Here is a 10,858-nt window from a genome sequence, read left to right as displayed (position 1 = left end):
CTGCGTGCGGACAGGAGAACCCTCCAAAAAACATTCGGGTTCGAAACGCGTTGCATCCAAGAAAAAGAGACACAAGCCATGATGATGCAGACTTGCATGCATTACTTTAAGCAGTATATGCAGGTGGGGATAGGGAAGCTCTTGCTTTTGTATAGGGGTGGCACTGGCCATACTCGGTTACATCAAGGGCTACTGCTCAATGTAATTTATATTTCACACTGCCCCCCCCGGGCCTTCCGTACTACAAAAGGAAAATTAAGATTATTCATTTCTGATCATGTATCCAGCCGATCACATGATCTCTTATGTGATGCATGATTTTAGGTGCTTTATTCTGATAGATTGAGTGAACAACAGCGATAGTCCACCCATGATTAACACAGCAGAAAGAAAATTATGAACATAGGGAGTGAGTGTGGTAACCATAATTGCCAGAGGAAGGGACCTGACTTGATATAATTGTCAACTATACAATACATACACAATATATGCTGGGCTTGCAAAGTAAAGTACTGTACTGTTACTTTAGGCAAGGGAGAGTTTCAGAACAATCACAACTTGTAGTATTTGGATTTCCTCTGCTTTGCTACTCTGGCACGGACATGCTGTTCGAACAAAGTAACACTCTTCATGCACTGAGCATCTGCTCTACATACACCTCTGGTATGTATGAGGAAGAAGATACCATCCAGGCTTCCAAAGTAAACGTCTATCATTCTTCTTAATGTCTCAACTGGAACAACTTTACTTTTTCTCAACAACCAAATAACACCCTTTTCATTTTATTTGGTAAACCACCGTCTTGACTTGAATTTGAGTTTCACACAAATGATATATTGCAATGCACCCCACACATGAATTTTTTGATTGACCCACACAGGCAGTCATTTTTTTTTCTCCTCCAACCATCCTTGCTTCAAGCAGCCATGCATCTAATTCCATCCTATCAGCCACCTCTGCCTGCATTCAAAAACAAGTATCATTCTTTAGTCATAAATGTTACGACTCGCTCGTCCTTCCATTGACCCTAAGTTCTTTCCCTTTTCATTCATCACATCCCTCAAGTTCATCTGATATGACTTGGCTTCACGATAAAAGTTTCCCAGCTGATTTGAAGTCAAATAGAGGGGGCCATTGCTTACTCGAGAACTACTGCCGCTAATGCTATTGCTAAGTCAAGGGTGACTGTCTTCTCCGTGATTGGCTAAAAAGAAATTTAGTTCTAAATCAGTAACTGTTCTTAACAGTACAGTGTACTTGTAGTAGTGTACTTTCTACTGTACAGTACATCATACACTCCTTTGCAAGCCTATACTACAATGTCAATAAGTAAGGAGTATAATAAAAACTTACCACCGTCCGCTGCTGCTGAGCCATCCCCCTCAGCTCCTCCTGGTGGCGCCGCCGCTTGAGAGGACGCCTCCACGCTGCTGGCCCCAGCACAGGTGGTGGCAAGTGCTGCATCAGATGTTGTGACGCCTAGAAAAAACTTGTCATATTTTTAGATGCCATAACCACCCCTTACTTCATCTCGTAATGGAAGAGAAAATGTTAAACAATTTTTAATTATTGGGAGTGAAAAGAAGTCACGGTTTTGGGGAGGGTGTTAACTTATATGCTTAGCCATAACATGCAACTCTTTTTGGCACAACTGATGAATGCTTGCTCTTTAATGTGCAACATTTTTATAATTACAGACAGAACCAACTACTCCTCATCACCACCAGGAGGACTTGAAGTTCCGACAAGGTGAGGGCTCCCAAGTCCCGCACAGTTACTTCTGACTGAGGTATGTTGAAAGTCGAACTGCACCTATCATCAACAATGTCCTATTTCTCTTGTCCATACATCTGTATGTACAGAATTGTCCCTGAAACACTACCGGTATGGTATGTGCTACAATCAAAAAGACAACTACTAGCTTATTCTTGGTGGACATTGACATTTTGATGTTGAAAATTGTCAAAGCACTAACATTAAGAAGACTGGAATAGACAGCAAGGGCAACCCAGAGGACTGCACTGAGTGCCTCTAGACCTATTGCTGGATCAGAGTTTTGTTTAACACCGTTTTTAAATAGCTTCTCACCTATGCCAGGGATCTCCACACCGAGCAGGTGGAGCAGGTCCTGCTCTCGGTCAAGGAGGTCTGACCACCGGTGCGTCGCTTGCTGGTAGGTGTGCCGGAACCCTGACTCCCTCCGCATGGCCCGGCACACCTTTCCCCACAGCTGGCGACGATCCCAGAGGCAATACCCTGACGCGAGCCTGCCCCCTGCTCCCACGGGATTGGGGAGGTGGCGCTGCACATAAAAGATATCTGCGGCCACCTCCACCGCGCTGAATATCTCCCTGGCCATCACTTCCTCCCCTCGTAACCGCCCACAAGGGAGCCGGGTACGGGGTGCGGGACCCTTCCCCTTCTCCTTCCCGGCTCCCTTTGCCATTGTCCTGTACAGCAGAAAGAAAAAAAAAGGAAAGAATAGGGAAAAAGTAAAGAAAAAAAGTTTAAAAAAGTAGCTTTAAAAGTAACGAAAAGTTGAAAAAACCCCACAAAATATAGATCTAGAAAAAAAGAGGTATAGATATAGAGTAGAAAAGATTTTAAAAAAGTCCAAAGAAACAAAGGATTGCACGGATGAAAGGAGGATTAGAAAGCATGCACAGAACCATAGCAATGAATGAAAAACAAGATGGCCGTGCCCATTGAGGACCGCGTGGGTAAGTTTGCGCGATATTTCCCCCGCGAGCACGCAAAAACGCCTGCGAACACGTAATCACGCGCCGCATACGACGCGAGCATTCAACTAGCGCCCGGAAACGAAAACACATCATGCAAACAAGATGGCCGGGCCCATACACGACCGCATGGGTAACTTCGCCGTGCAAGCGGTTCGCGAAAACGCAAAAAGCCCCGCGAACACGCAGAAAACCAAAAATCCACAAATTCGCAGAAATTCACGGATTTTGCGGATTGTGAATTCGATTTCGCGCGAATTTGCAGATCGCGAATTCGCAAATTTCGTCCATACTTACTATTTTGGTATTGCCCATCTCAAGTGTCAATGTTGAGAGGGCCTTTTCACAGATAAACACTTACTTGGGAAAGAAAGAGCGAGTGCACGTGACCAAAGACTCACTAAACATGTATTGTATGGTGTACTACAACAAGGTTGATTTGTAAAAATGTATTTGGACATGGCTCCAGTGTGATAATTTAGCAATGATTAGGTTAAGCATTAGCAGAAGACATCTTGTATTTAGAGACTATCTTGTCCGTTTACGGATTCCATTTTGTATTTCTGTCGGCTATTTTGTTTGCCATGTGCTCTGTCCTACCTTCCTGTTAACTGCTCTTGAAATCTGCGTAGAGACAAGATATATTTATCCTCTTCTGCTTTGCACATGCTCAGTTGAGCATGCAGCTGTCTCCAACTTGTAACTGTCAAGATGTGTCCACCAGAATTAGCTGTCAGCCCTTCCCACTTGTTGCTAGCATACTCTCTGTATGACCTTATATGTATTTGAAACCAACACTCTGTGCCTTGTACCACCTTTATTTCAGCCCCTGTGTGGGTATAAAAGGACCAAGCTCCTTTCAGTTAGTGTGCTACCTCATACTATACCGAAAGGTATTGTGTAAATGTAGTTCCACCTCTTGAGGTTTAATAAACTCTGTCTTTACTATTCCAGTTTCTGTGCCAACTTCTTACTATTGGTCTAAGGACTCTAAGCAGAGAAGGGCAAATCCCTTGCACTTGTATGCCTGGCTGAGGCTTGCTACCACACCAGGAGGCACGTTCGCGCCTAGGGTTTCCCTGAGGCTGGCGGTGCACACGGGTTCCCAAAAAGAAGGGTAGTCTTCCTCCGGATTACTAGGGGCAGGGTATGCTGGGACACCCCTTCTGGACTGGCGGTTCTCTGCCGGAGACCAGATGGGCTATGCCTGGACAACACCTCCCTAGGCATCTGGGGCTCACTCCTCTGGCCCATGGCGTGGCAAAGTGCCCGGGATGGGCTCCATGGTTCCAAGGCAGTCCTCCCCCGGGCATCCGGGCCTGAGAGCTCCGGTGGTCCTTCCCCAGGCTTGAGGCCCAGCCAGGGTCCCCAAGCCCCCAGGAAGCAGAGCCCCCGAGCCCTACGTGGGTAGGCGGGAACCCTACTGCGAAGGCTTGGGGTGGGCAGATGGGAGTCCTTTCGGTCCCGGCCATCCGGGTGCAACTCTACCCTCGGCAATCTGGTTGCACGCAATGCTTTCCGATGGGCGACCAGATGGCTGGGCCAGCCTGAAAGTCCAGATGAGGGCTCATTTGTCTCACAGATCCCAGCCAGCGCTACAGAAGGTCAGGCGCCTACATGCCCTGGGTCCCCTCCATCACTCAGTGCACACAGGTTCCCAGAAAGAGGGGTGGCTTTCCTCCGGATTTGTAGGGGCAGGGTATGCCGGAACACCCCTCCCGGGCTGGTGGTTCTTTGCTGGGGACCAGATAGGCTAAGCCCGGGCAACACCTCCCAGGCATCTGTGGATCCCTCCTCCGGCACGCAGCATGGCACAGTGCCCGGGACGGGCTCCATGGGTCCCGGGCAGTCGTCCCCCAGGTGTGCGGGCCCGAGAGCTTCTGTTGGCCTCACCGTGCCTGGGGCCCAGGCGAGTTCTCCGAGCCCCCAGGAAGCAAAGCCTCCGAGCCCTGCGTGGGCAGGCAGGAGCCCTACCAGAAAGGCTTGGCTCGGGGCAGGCAGATGGGAGCACCTAGCCCCTCGGCCATCTCGTCACACGCAATGCTTTCCTATTGGGTGACCAGATGGATGGCTGGATTTACCTGGAAGTCTCGATGAGGGCTCATTTACCTCCCCGATCCCAGCGAGGGCTCCAGGAGGTCGGGTACTTGGGTCCCATCTGTCACCTCATGTGCAAGCATTACAAGAAAGGGGGTAATTTTCTTCTGGATTACTAGGGAGCGGGTCATTCAGACCTCCGTGAGGTCCGGCGATTCTGAAACAGGGGAAGACAGTACTCGGGGCTGCCCCCCGGGCCCCCAGGGGCTCGGTTACGCACCTGCCTCTCAGCCCCTTCCCAATGGTCCTTTTTCTCTGATTTTGCTCAGCTAGACCTCCGTGAGGTCCGGTGATGCTGAGATGGGGGAGGCAGAACCCGAGCCTTCCCGCCGGGGACCCCAGGGTCCCAGGTACGCACCTGCCTCTCAGCACCTTCTGGAGGGTCCCTTTTCTCCGAGTTTGCTCAGTTAGACCTCCATGAGGTCCGGCGATGCTGAGACAGGGGACGGCAGCATCTGGGCCCGCCCGCTGGGGCCCCCAGGGGCCCGGGTATGCACCTGCCTCTCGGCCCCTTCCCGATGGTCCTTTTACCCTGAGTTTGCTCAGTTAGAACTCTGTGAGGTCCATCGATCCTGAGACGGGGGATAGCAGCACCCGGGTCTGACCGCTGGGGCCCCCAGGGTCCCAGGTACGCACCTGCCTCTAAGCACCTTCTGGAGGGTCCTTTTTCTTTGAGTTTGCTCAGTTAGACCTCCGTAAGGTCCGGCAATGCTGAGACGGGGAAGGCAGGGACGCTAAGCCAGAATGCCCCCTACGCAGGGTGGCCTGCCAGGGAATGTCGCAGCTGTACTCTGATCGATTGGGCGCTCTCTGTCCGTTCGGGGATGGACTGCTTGGCCAGCCTCGGCTGTTGTTTTTAGCAAAATGCTTCCACCCCGCATGGGCCGTCTAACTCAAGGGCCGGCCGCCTGGCAGGAGACCCTACCCAGCAGAGCGAAGGCTGAGTGGCCCCTGCAGCTTGTGCCCTCGGTGGTCTGACCCGAGGGGAAAGGGTTGTGTGGCAGCAGGCCCTCGTATGCTGCTGCCCGGCAGGTCCGAAGGCCCTGTGCGCCACGGCGTGGCCCCCTCTGCCCAGCAAATTTCCACAGCAGCCCGTTCTGAGGGTTGCCACCACTGCCAGGCTCCAGCACCCCTGCGTCTCGCTCAGGCTCTACCTCGGCCTGCCTCTCCCTCCTGGGGGAGACAGCTGGGCCGGCCGGTGCCCATGCAACCACACTTCTCCACACCCCTCTAGTGGGTTCCTTCCCCTGGCAGGCTCCCAAGAGATTTAGGGGTGCGTGAAGGTTGCCTGTCAGGGAGATAGACACGCGGCCCCACCCCGTCAGCAGGTGCCACTACCTGGTTGATCCTGCCTGTAGCATAAGCTTGTCTCAAAGATTAAGCCATGCATTTGTAAGTACACACGGCCTGCATAATCAAACTGCAAATAGCTCATTAATTCAGTTATGTTTCCTTTAATTGCTCCATCTGTTACTTGGATAACTGTGGTAATTCTAGAGCTAATAGATGCCGATGAGCACTGACCTACCAGAATGCGTGCATTTATCAGACCACGACCAATCCGGGCTCGCCCAGCCACTTTGGTGACTCTAGATATCCTTGGGCGATCGCACGTCCCTGTGACGGTGACAATACATTAAGATGTCTGCTCTATCAACTTTCGATGATACTTTCTTTGCCTACCATGGTGACCATGGGTAATGGGGAATCAGGATTCGATTCTGGAGAGGGAGCCTGAGAAACATCTACCACATCCAAGGAAGGCTGCAGGTGCGCAAATTATCCACTCCCAACTCTGGGAGGTAGTAATGAAAAATAACAATACAGGACTCTTTTGAGGCCCTGTAATTGGAATGAGTACCCATTGGAGGGCAAGTCTGGTGCCAGCAGTCATGATAATTCCAGCTCCAATAGTGTATAATAAAGTTGCTGCAGTTAAAAAGCTTGTAATTGGATCTTGGGATCGAGCTGGCGGTACCAGCCCCTGCCTCTCGGCACCCCCTTGATGCTATTGACTGAGTGTCCTGGGGTCCGAAGCATTTACTTTGAAAAAATTAGAGTGTTCAAAGCAGGCCAGTCGCCTGAATACTTCAGACCCTGGCTCCTCTCGGTGAGAGGTGTGCGGGATGGGGAGCTGCCTGGCTCTTCCCTTCCGGAGCCTCTAGCACGGGCAAGGGTTGGGTGGGCTGTACAAGCCAGCTTGGTGCACGGCTCGGGCCGCCCGGCGATGGACGGCAGAGGTGCAAGTGGTGCGACCCTCCCTCATTGCCAGGTACCTGGTTTAACCCCGTTCTGTGTGGCCAGGCCAAGGGGTTTGAAGACTCGTGCCATCCCTTCCGGTTAGTCCAGGAGGGACTGCCTGCTCCTAACACACTGAGAGCCCCCTTCCTCGCCTGTGGGTGGGTGGGGGGGGACTCCTGGGCCGAGCGCCTGGCAATGTTTTTTTCTCCCAATGGTACAGCCTGACTCCCCGAGGGGAAGCCTTGAATGGGGCACCCCATCCGTCTCACTGTGTGGGCTGTAGACGTACGGCATCGCCTTCCTCCCACCTCTCCTGTGCCCGCAGGTGAGTGAATGTTTTTGAAAAGTTGCCTGTGGCTCTTGGGAGTGGATCACTCGGCTTGCGCGTCAATGAAGAACGCAACTAGTTGCGAGAATTAGTTTGAATTGCAGGACACATTGATCATCGACTCTTCGAACGCATCTTGTGGCCGCGGGTTCCTCCCTGGGCTATGCCTGTCTAAGGGTCGCTCGATCATAAATTGCCCTGGGGTGTGGAAGCCCCCGTGCTGCAAGCCATCAGAGGATTCGGGCGCTGGATACGGGGGCCCATCAGTGCCCGGGGAGGCTCTCCCGAGCCTGGCTAATGTTCTGAAGCTGGGTTCGGGCCTGGAGCTTCAGCTCCCTCCGGCAGGCCCCGGGGTACGGGATGCCTGCATCCTGCAAGCCAGCCGATGGTCCGGGGGTCCCATTGGGGCCCGGGAATGCAACCCCCGACCTGGTTAGGGTTCGGATGCTGTGACCGGGACCGGGGCTCGTGTTCTTTCCCTGGTTGCTGGAGACCCCCGCCATGCAAGCCAGGTGGGAGTCTGAGTGCTGGGGACTGGGGTCCACTGGGAAGGATCTCCCTGACCTGACTAGGGTTTGAAAGGCTGGACCCGGCCCGGGGCTTGTGCTCTGTCCGGTGGCCCCGGGGTGTGGGAGCCTCCTGTCCTGCAAGCCAGCCGAGGGTCCGGGCGCTGGGTAATGGGGTCCACTGGGGCCCGTTGAGGCTCTCCCCTGCCTGGCTAGGGTTCGGAAGGTGGGACCGGGCCCAGGGCTCGTGCTCTGTCCCAGGGTGTGAGGGTGCGGGAGCCCCCAATCCTGCAATCCTCCTGAGGGGGTCAGGCGGTGGGTATGGGGGTCCACCAGGGAGGCTCTCCCCGGCCTGGCTAGGGTTCAGAAGCTGGGACCAGGCTCGGGGCTCGTGCTCCGTCCCAGGGTGCAGGAGCCCCCGTCATGAAAGCCAGCCAAGGGTCCGGGCGCTGGGGAAGGGTTGGTCCACTAGGGCCCAGGAGGCTCTCCCGTGGCCTGGCTAGGGTTCGGAAGCTGGGACCAGGCCCGCGGCTTGAGCTGCGTCCCAGGGTCCCAGGCTGCAGGAACCCCCATCCTGGAAGCCAGCCAAGGGCCGGGCACTGGTGATGGGGTTCCACTGGGTCCCGGGGAGCCTCTCCCCAGCCTGGCTAGGGTTTGGAAGCTGGGACCGAGCCCGGGGATCGTGTTGCCTCCCAGGGTCCAAGGCTGCGGGAGCGCACCGACCTGGAACCCAGCTGAGGGTCTGGGCGATGGTGACGGGGTCCACCCAGGCTCAGGGAGGCTCTCCATGGCCTGGCTACTGTTCGGAAGCTGGGACCGGGCCCTTGACTTGTGCTGCATCCAAGGGTCCCAGGCTGCAGGAGCTCCCCATCCTGGAAGGCAGACGAGGGTCCGGGCACTGGTGATGGGGGTCCACCGGGGCCTGTGGAGGCTCTCCCTGGCCTGGCTAAGGTTCAGAAGCTGGGACCGGGCCCGGGGCTCATGCTGCCTCCCAGGGTGCGTGAGCCCCCATCCTGGAATCCAGCCAAGGGTCCGGGCGCTGGTGACGGGGTTCCACCGCGGCCCGGGGAGGCTCTACACGGCCTGGCTAGAGTTCGGAAGCTGGGACCGGGCCCTGGGCTTGTGCTGATTCCCAGAGTCCCAGGCTGCGAGAGCGCCCTGTCCTGGAACCCAGCTGAGGGTCTGGGCGCTGGTGACGGGGGGTCCACCCAGGCTCGGGGAGGCTCTCCATGGCCTGGCTACTGTTCGGAACCTGGGACCGGGCACTTGTCTGGTGCTGCATCACAGGGTCCCAGGCTGCAGGAGCTCCCCATCCTGGAAGCCAGACGAGGGTCCGGGCACTTGTGATGGGGATCCACCGGGGCCTGTGGAGGCTCTCCCCGGCCTGGCTAAGGTTCAGAAGCTGGGACCGGGCCCGGGGCTCATGCTGCGTCCCAGGGTACGTGAGCCCCCATCTTGGAAACCAGCTAAGGGTCATGGCGCTGGTGACGGGGTTCCACCGGGGCCCGGGGAGGCTCTCTCCAGCCTGGCTGGGGTTCGGAAGCTGGGACCGGGCCATGGGCTTGTGCTCCATTGACACATCGCCCCTCTAGCATAGATTAATCAGATGCCATGCATTTGGATCTGCTGTAGTCGGAACCGGCTGTTTGCCCACTGGAACCAACGCATCACAGCAGCTGCGTGGAGAAATCCAGCCCAACACAGTGACTGAATGAGGATCATCAACACATCTTGTACGGTAACAAGGATTGAGGTACTTTTGTTCAGCGGGCCCTGCATGGGTCCCTTTAACCAGCCTCTGATCCATCACAAGTGGTGTAAACTCTTGACTTTGTTCAGCTGGAGTAATTAACTCCTTGAGCGTTATTTGCTACTAAGTGCTGTTTTGGTATTTTATCTTTCGAAATTCATATCTTGATTTCTACTGACTGGATTTTTGTAATTTTGGTCTTGTTTCATTTATAAAATGATTCTCTATTTTTCTAACTGGTGTGGATTCTTTTTGTGGTGTTACTGTGTGTTGTGTGTACATATACTATACACAATGCCTTTTAATTTACGCCTTGCTGTTATATGCCAAACTATCAGGTGAGCACAGGTTAATTTAGGGTATGTATCTGACTTATCCTGACTAGGATTGTCATCTCTTTGGATATGGTACAAACCTCTGCCAACTAGAGACCCAGTTTCTAAGAGTATCTGTATCAGATTTTGTTTTAAAAATTGTGGCTTACCAGGCCTGGTTCCCAGAATATCACAGCCTCTACAGGCTATGTCTCAGAAATAATTTTAGGATAGCTTGTGTTCACCGTAGGAGCCAATGTGAGCTGCTGGTATATCGCCAACGGCTGTGTATTTTAATATATATGGCTGCAAAGATCCATTTGAAAGACACATAATGTATATTTGAAATTGATCTTGAGAACCTGTATGGGGAAACACTGGCGCATACTCAGCAGACCCGACATGTATAGAGAAAGTTATAAATAAGAATTTAAGAAATGACCACCACACTATTGACTTGCAACAGAAAATAAAGGCTATAAGAACACACATGAAAATTATATATGCAAAATCTTGGTCTGGGCACTTGTATGTTGGTCCGTATTAGACTGAATACAAAGCCCCGATGAAGTCTGCTGTGATTGGAACAGAAATAGACGAAATATGTGTTGGCAAAGGGGCGTGTCTAATATGATTGAATAAAAGACAACTGAAACCACAACCGAACCTTTGGATTTTTGTGTGCTTCTCGACATCGTTATTTGTACAAATTGGAATTTCCTCCCATTTGGTGGGCACTTTACTCATAATGACATTGATAGTAACTGGCAAGCACTGCTAACTGTGGCTCTCCATCTTGAACAGCCCTTACAATAGAATGAGGTATTGTATGCATAATAAACTGCATCAGACATTGATACAGTTTAACCAAGTGAGTGCAGAGA

The 10,858-nt window shown here is 53.0% G+C and overlaps 1 non-coding gene across 1 annotated transcript; it reads left to right on the top strand.

Moving 5' to 3' along the window:
- The first annotated feature begins 7,431 nt into the window (after positions 1-7,431).
- On the top strand, positions 7,432-7,585 carry LOC144783510 (5.8S ribosomal RNA). Its single transcript, XR_013601482.1, has one exon. It is a non-coding gene; the product is annotated as a 5.8S ribosomal RNA (ribosomal RNA).
- Positions 7,586-10,858: the final 3,273 nt, after the last annotated feature.

Source organism: Lissotriton helveticus, chromosome 9, assembly GCF_964261635.1.
Source record: "Lissotriton helveticus chromosome 9, aLisHel1.1, whole genome shotgun sequence".
Lineage (NCBI taxonomy): Eukaryota > Metazoa > Chordata > Amphibia > Caudata > Salamandridae > Lissotriton > Lissotriton helveticus.
This window is presented reverse-complemented; position numbering and strand designations above follow the sequence as displayed.